Source organism: Protopterus annectens, chromosome 5.part0 (assembly GCF_019279795.1).
Source record: "Protopterus annectens isolate FY-2018-M chromosome 5.part0, PAN1.0, whole genome shotgun sequence".
NCBI lineage: Eukaryota > Metazoa > Chordata > Ceratodontiformes > Protopteridae > Protopterus > Protopterus annectens.
In genome coordinates this window covers 1,031,508,662-1,031,523,387 of record NC_056735.1, presented here as the reverse complement: position 1 = coordinate 1,031,523,387, position 14,726 = coordinate 1,031,508,662, and the positions used below count along the sequence as shown (strand labels likewise).

Genomic DNA, 14,726 nt, shown 5'->3' with positions numbered 1-14,726 from the left:
TGCACCACTGGTGACACCTGTAGGAAATTACTAGGGAGAATGGGAATAAGCAACCTTGCCAGGGGGCGGGGGGGGGGGTATCTATAACTCACCACAAGGATGGCAACTAGTGGATACAGTAAGAATTACAAGTGCAGGTTGAGCCTACCAAACCTGTGCTGTTATATTGCATCTTGTACTGTAAAGTGAGATAACTCATAGTACAAAGGCATGCTTCCCATCAGGATACAGCAATGGTGGAGCTCAGAGCAGCTCCTGAGGGAGGAAGGGGTACTCCAGGGGGGAGAGGATAGGTTGCTACCAGGCCCAGAAAGCTGGTCATTTCCCTTCCACCTGATTCTCATTTGTGAATGGAGAGATGATGGGGGTTCCCAAACAGAAATGAATGTGCTATAAGGCTCTCACATAGCCGTGGAATGCCTGTCTCCTGTCTCCAGAATGAATAGACCAATTGGCTGCTGGTAGTGGAGTCACTGTGCAAGCTCCTGTGCAGCAAACAAACAAAAAAAATTCAGACACACACACACATGCACACACGCACACACGCACACACACACACACACACACACACACACACACACACACACACACACACACACACACACACACACACACAATCACACTCACACATACATACACACACACACACACACACACACACACACACACACACACACACACACACACACACACACACACAAATTGTAACACCTTTTTTCATTCATTGATTAATAACTAGTTACTAGGTACGAGGTCCAGGATACCACATTACCCCAGAGTACTATCTGGTTTAATAGCATTAAATGACTTGCAGAGAGTTATGCAGTAGCAAATGCTGGCTGAAGAAATTAAACCATAGACACGAAGAAGAAGCTCATTAATAGCACATAGCTTTAATAATATGTGCTAACTACCAGAAATAAAGGGCTCATCCCAGATTTGAATCCATTTCATATGGACTATGATCACAGTTTATGATAAACTCCATCCATTTATGCACTTAATCTGATTATGAACATTTATTTCTGTTGACATCCAAAGGTATTTGAACACAGGCATTACTAGAACAGGGCAATATGAAAGGGCTACACTCTATGGTCTGAAAAGGAGGTCTTTAGGTAATAAGTTTTAACAGTTAAAGTACATCATATACCAGTGATGGCAAACCTATGACACGCATGTCAAAGGTGGCACGCCACAACATTTTGGATGACACACCAGCGTTCACCAACACCTGAGTTACCAAAGAAACTGAATGAACAAAAATACAAGAAATATGTGACCCTGCACTTATCTATTAAAACCCAACAACAAAAAAGTCATTAGTTGATGTTAAATAAAATCAAATGTTGTGTGTCCATATTTTTCAGTTCAATTCTAAATTACTATTAAAAGTAGGGTAATTTTTTTGGTGCACAGTTTTAAGCCCAGTTATCAATGTGCATATTGTTTTCTCAGTTGTAAGTCACTGATTTTTCTTTTACTTTTATAATACATAGCAGCACACATGACTGGACTGTATTTTTTATGAATATGTAAAGAATGTTTTCTCTTTTGTTCGCGGGAGATGGGGGAGGTGACACGCCAGCAGAGTCAAGATAGGCATTTTTCAAATTATTGACACTCCGATCCCAAAAGGTTGGCCATCACTGTCATATACTACAATATTGATAACAGTTCCCCTGTTATTTCTAGTCTGCTGACATCTTGAAATGATGGGACTGAAGTATTGGATGATTGTAGGGCTGTATCTGGGCTAATCAGGTGTGGTAAGGAAGTACAATGATGGTGTGACTGGTAGGGAGCAGGGGAAAGAACAGGGTAAGGCAGACGTGCAATGAAAATGGAGAATTAAGAGAGCAGAAGAAGGCAAGAGGGAGATGAGGGTGTCAGTAGAAGCAGCAGAAAGAAAGATTATGATTTAGTGATGACAAATGTGTTGCAAGGAAGGGGCTTATTTGGATATGGTCAAACAAACAGAAGGCATTAATAAAGATTAAGATGGAAGAAAGCCTAATTGTCTGCTGATTAGTTAGGAAATTCTAGGAATATGGTATAGTGGTAGCAGATGGGGAAGAGAAAAATTAGAGTAGTAAGAATGAGGAATACGATTCAAATAGTGTTGACAATTACTGATTCTTTTACAAGAGGAATAAGATGCAGTGGGAAGGCGAGAGGAAGAGTTTTGTGTCACATATGAGACCAGTGGATTACCTTGAGTAGTGGTGATCAGGTCCTATTGTTAAAGCCAGTGATGAGTGAAACACTTCCTGTGTCAGTCTGCATGTGGTAAACATTTGACCTTAAAATTATACCTGTTGACAGCATTTTAGTTATTCAATTATTTACTTATGCTTTGGTGACAAGCTTGGCTCTGTTCTGTTATGCCCATTTATAAACGAAAGAGGAGAAGAGTTCATTTAACAAAACTAAATGATTATGATTATTAGATTGTGATCACTGGAAAAATTAAGGCTGGACTAAAAACTCCAGAAAATAATTTCCAACTGTTAATTATAGTATAAAAAACTTTTGGTTATAAGATCATTTTCTATGAGAGTACGATTATCAATGCAGTGAAAACAGTTATATACACATAACATTCAGGATATATAGTTGAGTACTGAATCTTGTGATACAGTAAACGCCAGAGGTGGGTATCAGTATAAAAGCATAATTTTTAGTTAGTAGTATTTTTTTTATCATTGCTTAAGAGTTACACATATTAGATGTCAAGTCTTGCTATAATTACAAGAAATTAATGGCTATCACAGAAATGTGCAAACAAGGGCAGCGAACTAGGATGCTTGGTAGCCTTCTCAGAGTTTAGGAAATTGCCACTTATTAGTAGAAAACACATTTTTAATTTATAGGAGGAAGTAACATGCATCTGTCTATTTAAATGCATTTTATATATATTTCCTAAACTGAAATAGGATCATAGTATCACAGGAGGCTAATGGACCCAGGCTCCTTACAAGCCTAGCCAATTTCACCCTGTGTTCCCAAGGGTGTCTGCCTCAACCAGACGCTAAAATCAGCACCTATTGCCCCTATCCAAGAGAGACACAGGTGGAACCTCTGGGGTGAATTTCTGGTTACCCATTCAATTGTCCAACTTGCACTTAAATAGGGCCAATGAGGGGCGTTGTTTAACATGAATAGGAAGCTTGTTCCAAAGGTGAGGCAACCTCTGTCAGACAAATCTGTCTCCGCAGCAAGTTCTGTTAATGTCAGATACCAGGTCAAGGTCTTTTGAGCGAGTGACTCGTGTGCCATTTGACTTGCGAATGTGCAGTGTATCCAATAAAGCTCGGTCAGAGTTTGCTCTATATGCAAGGCACAGGTCATCTCTGAGCAGACAGAGTAAAGTGACAAGGATTTCATTCTATCTGCATAAGACAGATCTTGAAGACCCTGAATTGTCTTTGTAAGGAACCTTTGTGGTTTCTCCAATTGCTGCAAGTGTTTGGAAAGGAACATACTAAAGGGAGCATTGTGCTCTATTATTATAATCCTGATGAGAGAAGAGTACAGGGGGGTTCTAACCTTTTTTCTGGAGGCAATGCCCTTATTTATGAGATGATGCCCTTCTTACCACTGTGGAAACGTGATGATCGAAAGTAAGGTTGCTGTCGACCTGTGTGCCCAGATCTCTCACCACTGACTGTGTGCTTAGAGTATTGCTATTAATGTAGTAGGTTGCAGGAACATCACCCTTGCTGAAGGGGATGATAAGACCATGACTTTGGCACCAGTCATTAGTCTGCATAAGACCTTCTTGCAGGATGTTGACATTGCTAGGGGTTTCAATGAATTGCAATTAGGCAAAATCATTGAAAATGAAAATGAATGTTTTGGAGATTAACATTTTCTTCTGAGACATTAAGGCCTGTTAAAGAATGTTGCTTAAAAGCTGATAAAGAATTTGTTACTGAGTAGAGGATATCCTGAAATCAGTTCTTCCTAGCCATAGAGACATGTGGCAAGTGAAAATAAAAATTGTTGAACTGTGTCAGCTCCATTTTCTTGGCACAGACTATCTGACCAGAACTTTGGACACTCTTTTATAAAAATATGATGATAATTGCTCGATATCTCATTGTGTATAAATTTAGGTTAGATTATAAATGGGCTGTGCTTTATTTGTACTATATATTGTTTTGCTCTCCTGCTTATAGTTAAGAAGATGTTTTAGCTCTTGGCTGCAGCAGCTAACATCTAGGTATTTACAGTAAAAGCTTTATTTTAATAAAATACCAATCTCATTTATCTAAAAGTATCAGACAGACTTGTTTTTATGTCAACAGGGACTGCAGTCTGAGGAAGAGAAAAACAAATGGTAGCAAAGATGAGAAAACTATGAGTGTGCAAAGAAGTATAGTAAAGAAATGGAAACATCCCTGCAGTAGCAGTGGTCTGTAACCTCAATAAGCCTAATGAATAAAAGGGAATTTTACATTACCTGAACCAAGTGAAGAACTTTTGCGATGAATGTATTTCTCACAGCAAAGAAGGAGAAAATTAAAAGGACTATGGGTTCTGTAAAGCAATTCTGGAAAGAGTGCGCTCAACATAAATGAAGTCCTACTTGCTTTTCTATGAGTTTATGAACTGTTAAGCTGCCTGATACGATTTTGTGAATGAAGTGAAAATATGGACTGACTTGAAACACCGTTTGCCAAAAAGATCAGAACTGGCAAATTCACTGTTTTAACAGCATACAAATGATAACAAATTAAAGTATTTGCACTATAAAGAAATTTGAAGTTGATTAGATATGTATGTTTGCTCTTGTAGCTAGTTGACAAGATTTCATATCAAATGAATGAAATGCGACTTATTGTGAATTAAGAAAATGCACTTGCTAGCAAGATAAAGCAATGATAAAGTAAACTGTGGCTGTGAAATCTGAGGCATATTTTTTATTAAGCTTTATTCAGATCTTCAAGAAAAATAAGTGCATTTAAAGTACCTGATTTTCTCTGGCAGGTGTAGAACTTCTTTCTTTAGCTACAGTAAAGTTTTATAAGGGGAATGTTAAAAACGGTATGAACTATGTATGAACGTGAATGAAACATTTTTGTCAGATTGTCAAACCAGCACTCTGGAAGTAGGAAAGTACAGTTTTGTACCTACCATAAATGTAGATGTCCGATAGGTATGCATCTGCAGTCATAACATATGGGTTGTCCTGCCTCAGGCAGCCCTTCGGTCGGCCGGATTCCAAAGTCTGGGTCTGGCCTCGGCTGATGTCGCACTTCACCCAACGTCCTAGCTGCTGGGGTATAAAGGCATCAGCCGATGCCATTTTCCTCAGTGTTTCTTGCCCCAGATGCCAGGTGCCCTCTAGGAAGGCTAAATTTGTATAAAAGTAGAAAAATTCCAAACAGTAGAAATTAAAAAGTATATATACATATATACATACAAACAAATACACCATAATAGATTCCCCCAGCTAGCTAAGAGAGGGGTAAGTACCCTAGGAATACCACAGAGGGTAAGGAGGGTGGGTAATCCTGACTGCAGATGCATACCTATCGGACATCTACATTTATGGTAGGTACAAAACTGTACTATGTCCTTCAAGGATGCATCTGCAGTCATAACATATGGGTAGAATACCATAGCCAAACTGGGGGAGGAGACACTAAGATAATGATGGTGTAGTTAAGATCCCTTGTAAAACTGCAGTTGCAAAACCTGCTCGGGATCTGGAGTATAAAGGAAGATTGTAATGCTTGGAAAATGTATGCATGGAGCTCCAAGTAGCAGCTTCTAAAATGTCTTTGGTAGCCACTCCTCATAGGAAAGCTGTAGTGGTGGCTGTAGCTCTTGTGGAGTGAGGCCTGATATTTTCAGGAGTTGTCTTTCCATGAAATGAGTAGCAGAATAGAATGCAATTTCCTATCCATTTTGAGATTGTCTGTTTTGAAATTGCTTTTCCTTGCACTCCTGTTGCATATGCTACCAGAAGCTGGTCAGTTTTTCTGCTGGCCTTAGTTCTGTCCAGATAGTAGCGCAGTTGTCTGTGTACATCCAAGGTGTGTAGTAGTTTTTCCGCTGTTCTGTGGGTTAGGGAAGAATGTAGGTAAATGAATAGCTTGGTTCAAGGATACCCTGGATACCACCTTTGGCATAAAAGTAGGATTGGTTCTCAGAGACACTCTATCCTGGTGAAAGATAAGGAAAGGCTGCACTGCCATTAATGCCTGTAACTCGGATACCCTTCTTGCTGAAGTGATTGCTAGCAGGAATGCAGTTTTCCAAGATAAGAACTGTAAGTCTGCTGTTGCTGCTGGTTCAAAATGGGGAAGTGTTAATTTTTCTAGCACAAAATTGAGATCCCATGCAGGCAGAGGTGGTTTCCTTGGAGGTTTTACATTTTGATCCCTCTCAAAAATTGTCTGAGGAGAGGATGAGAGAAGACAGGAGGATCCATGTTGTACTCTGCTGAAATTGCTGATGCATGAATCTTAATGGAAGAACAGGACAGGCCATTGTGGAACAGTTCTGCTAAGTATTCTAGGATGTGTGCTAGGTTTGCCAGTGTGACATTTGTTCCCTTTGCTGCACTCCAAATGAGGAATCTCTTCCATTTGGCTGAATATGTTTTCCTTGTGGAGGGTCTGCGAGCCTCCAGGATAATGTCCTTAACCCTCTGCGATAAAACAGGTTGGTTTTGTTTTATGCAATTTTCCAAGCAGTTAGCTGCAGGGTTTTTAAGTTTGGATGCAGGGTCTTGTAGTTGTTCTGCGTTAGAAGTAAAGGACATAGAGGTAGAGGCCATGAGTTCGCCCGAGACATGCTTCTCAGTAGCGGGTACCAATGCTGCCTTGGCCAGTCTGGAGCTATCAGAATTACCTTTGGCTGTTCCTCTCTGATCTTCAGTAGAACTTTGTACATCAATGGGAGAGGTGGAAAGGCATATACTGTCAGGGCCTTCCAGCTAAAAGAAAGGGAGTCCACCCTCCAGGCTTGTGGGTGGTATACTCTTGAGCAGAATTTCTTCAGTTGGTGGTTGAGTGGGGAGGCGAACAGGTCTATCTCTGGCATTCCCCATTTCTTTGTTATGGTTTTGAAGATGTCTGGATGCAGCATCCATTCGTGAGCATCCGTGGTAGTTCTGCTTAAGCTGTCTGCTAGTGAATTCTCTTTTCCTGGTACGAATCTGGCCTGCAGTTGGATGTTGAGATTCAGGCTCAAGTTCCACAGGTCCATTGCCATCCGGCATAGAGGGTATGAATGTGTGCCTCCCTGTTTGTTGATGTACCACATGACTGTGGTATTGTCCGTCCTTATCAGCAGGTGTCCTTGCTGGAGGAATGATTTGAATGCCTCGATTGCATGCTCCACTGCCAGCATCTCCTTTAGATTTATGTGTAGATTCAGCTGGTCTTGGGACCATAGGCCTTGGATACACTTGTCTTCCATGTGTGCCCCCCAGCCTAGGTCTGAGGCGTCCGTGGTGATGGTCTGCCTTGGATGTGGTTTGTGGAAAGGCAATCCTCTGTTGATCTGGCAGGCCTGAGCCCACCACAGGAATTCTTTTTTCAGGCATGGAATGATTGGTATGAGGGCTTCTAGACTGTGTCTGTGTTGAGACCATACATTCCTTAGGTACCATTGTAATTTTCTCATATGCAGCCTGGCATGCAGGATCAAGATTATGCAGGATGCCATGTAACCCAGGGCCTGCAGGACTTTCCTTGCAGTAAGCTGAGTTTGTCTTGTTAATGAGATGAAGTAGACTGATAGTTGCTTTTGTTTTTCTTCTGTGAGAAAAGCCATCTGAGTTATTGTGTCCAGTTCTGCACCCAAAAATGTTATCCTTTGGGATGGCACTAGTCTTGACTTTTGTATGTTGACTGTGTATCCCAAGTCTTGCAGCAGTTGTATGACATAGGCCAAATCCTTTATTATTTTTGTCTTGTTGTCCGCTTGTATTAGGCAGTCGTCCAAGTATGGGTAGATTTGAATTCCCTGAAGCCTGCAATGTGCAATTACTGATGCCAGGCATTTTGTGAATACTCTGGGCGCAGTAGATAAGCCAAAGGGCAATGCTGAGAATTGATAATGCTCTGATCCTGCAAGAAATCTGAGGTGTCTTCTGCAATCTGGTCGTATAGGGACGTGCAGGTATGCCTCCTTGAGATCTAGAGTCACCAGCCAAGACTCCTTGCCCAACATGGGAAGAAGTTGCTGTAGGGTCAGCATCTTGAATTTTGGAACAATGAGATATGTGTTCAGTGCGGACAAGTCGAGAATAGGTCTCCACTGATTTTCTTTTCTTGGTACAAGGAATAGTCTGGAGTAAAATCCTTGGCCTTGTTCCATAGGTGGTACCTTTTCTATTGCTCTCATCCTTAGTAAACTGATGATTTGTTTTAGAGCCTCTGATTTCTGGCTTGGTGGAAGGTTTGGCATTCCTCTCTTTTTTGGTAGAGTGTGGAAGTGAAACCTGTAGCCTTTGTCTATTGTTTGCAAAGTCCATTTGTCTCCTGTAATGCAATGCCAGTTTTTTGAAAATAAAGCTAGCTTTCCGCCCAAGGGTGCTTCCAGTTGTTCCCTGGTAGGCGGAATCAGAGCCAAGTCATTGTGTCTGTCCTGTGGAAGTGGTTGCAGTCGCAGCTGTGGCGGCACTTCTCTGGTTGGTAGGTTGCCACTGACGACCCCCGTAGGCACCCCTTGATTGACCTCTGCCTCTTGGGCGTCTATTTCTGCCTCTCTGTGCTCTGGAGGTGTCTGGAAAGGACCAATTCTTTGAAGGCCAATTTCTGCTGAACCTCGGAGGTTGGACCTGCAGAAAATCCTTGACTGTTTGGACAGATTTTGCTTTTTCTTCCACTTTCTTTAGAACCTCCTGTGCAGGGGAGCCAAATAAACTTTGTTTCTCCATAGGGGCATCTAGGAGTTTAGACTTAACATGGTCTGGCAAGGATTGTTCTTTTAGCCAGGCATGCCTTTGAATCACTGCTCCAGTCATAGCTGATCTAAATGAAGCCTCCAGTGCATCATAGCCACATTTTAAGAAATGATTACTGACCTGCTGAGAGTTGTGTACCAAATCCTGAAGGGCCTTACGGTCTAAAGGCTCAGGAGAGGACAGTTTTTTATTCAGCTGATCTAACAAAAATTCCTGGTACTGTATCATGTGAAATTGACAGTTTAAGGCCCTGGCAGAAAGAGTAGCAGATGTATAAACCTTTTTACCCCATCTCTCTAATGCTCTTGATTCTCTTTCAGAGGGTAGGGGGTTCTTGGCAGAGGCAGCTGCAACACCTTTAGGGCCCTGAGAAATGGTTTCTGGGTCTGCAGCATGGGCCTTATACAAGTGGAAGTGATAATCCGGGACCCTGTAATATCTGTCAGGTTTGGCAGGGGCCGGGGGAAGAGAATCAGGGGCAGTACTGGCATCATTGTATGCATCATCAACAACTGATAGTACAGGAGGTATGGCTAAAGGCCTATGCTGTGGTAAGTGTAAAAAGGTCCTTAGCCTTTTTCTAGAATCAGAAAAATCTTGACCCTGCCATTGGAAGTGTTCACTCATTGAGTGTAGAGTTTCCCCAAATGAAAATTCTTCTGGAGGGGAGGCAGAAGGAATGGAGTCTTCTGCATCAGAATCCTAATAAGGTGAGTATGGTCCTTCCTGATGGTCAGATAAATCTGAACCATCCGAGGAATAGTCAGAGGAGAGAGGTTCAGGGGGTTCAGACCTAGGCCTCTTTTCAGGAGGGGGTTGTGAGGCCCTGTCTGGGTGAGGTTGGGATCCCCTGATCAGTGAAATAAGGTCCTCAGCAAGGCTGAGAATCTGAGAACTTGAGGTAGGTCTGTGAGAGGGAGCTTTAGTAGGTAAGGCCTTGGAAAGTTTAGCTGCTTTAGCCCTGGAGAAGGCCTTGATAGACATAGAAGCAGGGGGTCTAGCTGCCCCACGTGCAGGAGTAGAGATGTCCAACGGAATGGTGTCGGATAAATCTTGTGTGCCTGCTTCTTCAGTAGGAAAATCTGTAGCCGACTCAGCCGGGGCCTGTGTGGCCTCGGTTGTCGGAGGCATGCTTTCGGCCGAAGGGAGAACCGAGGTCTCGGTTTCAGCCGAAACCGAGACACTCGCGGTAGGCCTAACCGTGGTTTCAGCCGAAACCGCGGGCCGCGAGTGTAGGTCCTTTTCCTTGCGTTTTTTAGCTAAATGTGAAGTCGGAGTCTCCGACGGCATTTTATATGCAAAAGCGGAGCCAAAAAACTCTTCAGCAAACTCCGACCGACGTCTAAGTGTCCGTCGGTTGAAGGAAGCACAGGCTAAACAAGCTGATACGTCGTGGTCTGGACCTAAGCAAGGTAGGCAGTAAGAGTGAAAATCCTTATGAGGTATTTGTTTCCCACAAGTTAAACAATTATTTACTTTGTCTGACATCGGCTGAGGCAAGAAAGAGTCCCCAACGGGGTACTTAGCTTTTTTAGAAGTCTTCGGTAGCTGAAATCTCTGGATCTGACCGACCGGCACTTGCAAACAGCTTCTGCTTCGGGCACCGCGCGGCAAGAAAGACTGGGGAAAATGGCGTCGGCTGATGCCTTTATACCCCAGCAGCTATGACGTCGGGTGAAGTGCGACATCAGCCGAGGCCAGACCCAGACTTTGGAATTCGGCCGACCGAAGGGCTGCCTGAGGCAGGACAACCCATATGTTATGACTGCAGATGCATCCTTGAAGGACATCACCTGTAACTTCTGTGCAGGAACTGAATTCCAAGAAGGTTCCAAGTATGCAAGAATATAGTACAGTTTCTTAGAACAGGTGGTGCTGAGAGAAGTTTGAAACAATGCTACATCATCAGTATGACCAGAGGTTTGTGACTATCCAGGGCTCAGTTGGTGATGACATATTAACATGCGCACCTATTTAACCTTCAGACTTACAAATCATTACAGATGTACTACAACATCTCTTCACACTAAACAAAGAGAGAAAGAGAATGAAAAAAAAACAAGAGTCTGAGGACCAATACAACAGATTCAGTTGAAAGCTGGCTTAAAGAACTTCAAAAGCTAAAAATAACTCGTTGCTTTGACAGCATCTTCAGTACAAAAAAAGAGATTAGGTTATATAGCTTCTACAGCTAATGTATGACCGATGTGAGTTACAGACCGACATAGTTTAACAAGAAACAGATGTTTTCTACTTTTATGACTTTACCACAGAACAGGAAGATAACATATTCCTGTGATGAACTGACAAAATGCTTAATACAGAGATCACATGTATGGTATGACAAGAGATGATTATGCTAACATATTGTTTTTAGTTTGTGTTTCACAGATACAGGCTGATAAACTATTATCTGACTTTGATCTTCAGACTTGCAGACCATAGCATAAATATGGTATCTCTTTACACCAAGTGGGGAGAGGGCGGGGGAGGACTGTTTTCTGAATACAAATTCTGCCTGCTTTAGTATTTATTTTTCTCAACACAGAAAAAAAGAAGAAGAGGAAAAAGTATGTAACTGGCAATAAATGAAGATTTTGTGTTACCTAAGCAAAGTTTGTTTGGTAGCTCTGAATCAATAGCCTTTAGAAAGCATCCAGCACAGTAGGAATACTGAAAAGAGTCAGCCTAAATTTTACAAATAAACATAAATATAAGCTCACATGTACATCTCTTTGGTGTCAGTGTCAAAGTAAGTAAAATACTTTATATTTACAATAATTATTAATCCAAAATAAGATCCAAAAGGCTACCTGTAGAAGTAAGGACACTGCTTTCTCAATAGATTAATTTTCAAACTCTTGGATGAAAACTACTGTCCATCCTTTAAAATCAAAATTGCAAACTAGAAACACCTCATACAATTTCCAAAAATAAGGAAGAAATCCAATTACAGAGACAGTGATATAAGTTATCATCAATCAGAAAAGTGTTCTATAAAATTACCCTTGCTGCCTGAAATACACTGCCTTAAATAAGCTATTTTTACTAAAAGCATATCTGGCATACAAATCCAAATGTATCTGCTACAATGATCCTGGATAAACATAGTACTACAGATCACACATAATCCACAAGTCATCTGATATCTATATCTCTGCTACAGTACCCAACAACAATACCCACACCTGATGGCTCTACATGAATTCAAGAAAATAATTAGGGAGTTTTGAATAATAGAGGTATGTGTACCTCTGCTGCAGATGACAAATGTTTAATGACAAAGCTACTTACAGCTTTTCAGTTTTGCATCACTGTAGTATGTTGTCTTTTGCTTGCTGCATCTGTCACTATTGTACCTTGTACTATGTATGCTTAGCCTTGATTCAGCTTGCTCATAATAATTAATTTTGGTCATGTAAATTACTTTTTTGTGTTCTTCTATTATTTTTATTATCTTTGGAGCTTTTTTCCTCGGGTCTCTGCTGAAAAAAGGCTTGTTGCCTGTCGAACTATCCCAGTTAGCAAATGTCAAATAAATAATAAATAAATAAATAAAGGGTTGCATTTCTGATGTTTCCAAGCTTCATTGCACCAGTGCATAAGGGCCTTTAATTCATTAACAAGATAGTCAGTTTTGTTGTACTTGAAAAGTCTTGAGATAACAAGAAAGTGGGAGTTCTGTAGGAAGAGGAAATGCTGGATGAATTGGTTTGGAGCTGTACTGGGATCATAGGTTCATAGGTTGATACTAGGCTATCTGCCCTAGGGCATTTATAAGCCTAGCCAGAGTGTGTTTGGCTTTCGCCACCCTTTTAGATTAGTTGACTGTGCCTCTGTATAGTAGGTCACAGAAGATAGCCCTTTTAATGTTTGCTTACTGTACTTCTGTCAAGCAGTGACACAGAAGAGATCCCAGGGGTAAACTTACGATCTCCCATCCATTCGTCAAGATTTCTCTTGAAGAGGGTCAGTGAGGGGCTCTGCCTGACATGGATTGGGATTTTGCTCCAGAGTGAGGGGAGACTCTGGGATATGAATCTGTCCCTCCAGCATGTCCTATTTATTTCTGTGCTGAGGTTCAAGTCCCTGGAGCATGTAGCTCTAAGGGATTTGGATTTCCTGAGGTGAAGCATGTCCATTAATTCTGGGTTGGACATGGTTTTATACGTCAGACACAGATCGCCTCTGAGTAGGTGGTATGCAACTGAGTAGAGCTGGAGTTTCTTTAGCCGAACTGCATAGGGCATCTGTTTGAGCCCCTTGATCCTCTTGGTGAGATACTTTTGGGGTCTTTCCAGTTGCTGAAGGTGTCGGGTAAGGTACATCCCAAATAGGGCATTGTATTCAATTATGGGCCTGATAAGTGATGAGTAGAGGGGCACAATGACCTCTCTTGATCTAGATGTGAAACCTTTCATGATAAGGTGGGCTATATAGAAGGTCTTTCTAACCACTTTGGCAACGTGATTGTCAAAGGAGAGATTGCTATCTACTTGGGTCCCCAAGTCCCTAATTACTTCTTCTGTACTTAATGGATTACCACCTATGTGGTAATTTGTGGGCACTTTGATTTTTCCAAAGGGGATGACTATGCACTTTTTGGCATTTAGCTTTAGGCCATGGCTCTGGCACCAGTTATCCATCTCTGTGAGACCCTTTTGGAGGATGCTTGTGTCAGTCAGAGAGTCGATTATAGCACCCAGTTTGCAGTCATCTGCGAACTTGGTCAGCCATAGTCCACGTGTGATAGCCTGTATCTTGGAGAAATATTTACCGAACAAGAGAGGTCCCAGGACTGAGCCTTGTGGGACACCACTTGTAACTGGTTTAGAGTCTGACATGGCACCTGCTATTCTGACCATATGGGTTCTATCTCTGAGCCAGTTTGCAACCCATCTTGTGACATAGAGGTTAATATTTAAGCTGGTGAGCTTATTTATGATGCCCGAGTGGGGTATTGTGTCAAAGTCCTTTGCGAGGTCCAGGTAAGCTGTGTGGACTACCTTCCCTTCATCTATGGCTTTGGTAACTGTTTCAAAGAAGTTGACCAGGTTCAAGAGGCAAGATCTGCCCTTAATGAAGCCGAATTGGGTAGTATCCAGTGCCTGGAGGTTCCCAATGTCTTTGTTTATGATTTCCATGATGATACACTCCATAGCTTTGCAGACCAGGCTAGTCAGGCTTATAGGGCGATAGTTTCTGGGGTCTGTTGTGGCACCACCTTTGTGGAGTGGGACCACTGTTGCTGTACACCATTCCTTGGGAACATATCCTGTAGTAAGGCTGAGATTGAACAGTGACTTTATATGAGGGTTTAGTTCTTCTTGGAGCTCGTGTAAGACGCAGCCCGGGTCACCGTCTGGTCCCACTGATGCTGTGTTTTTAGCTTTGGAGAGGGCAGCTCTCACCTGTGCATCTGTGATCTCAGGAAGACTGCACTCTGTTGAGATAGACATTTGCTCTTTTGGGGGGGGGGGGTTTGCACTGAACCTTTCTGCCAGGATGTTGGCAATGTCTGTGGGTTCAGTGAATTTTTTGTCATTTTGCACTAACTCAGAGCATATCTGGGAGTTGCCTCACAGGTTTCTGACATAACTAAAGAAGGCCTTGTAATTATCTTTAGTGTCTTGTGCAATTTTTCTTTCAAAACTGGCCTTAGAAGATTTTATGAGGGATCGTAGTTTCTTGCTAGTACTGATCAGTGATGCCTTCCCTTTTTGGGATTTTGCTCTGTCATGTAGTAGCTTTCTCCTTCTGTTGTATAGCTTATTTATGGCCAGGGTCCACCAGACAGGTC

At 42.0% G+C, this 14,726-nt stretch overlaps 1 protein-coding gene across 1 annotated transcript in view; it reads right to left on the bottom strand.

Moving 5' to 3' along the window:
* Positions 1-14,726, bottom strand: part of LOC122802057 (otospiralin-like) — a 100,005-nt gene that overhangs the window by 1,059 nt on the left and 84,220 nt on the right. The window lies entirely within an intron of this gene.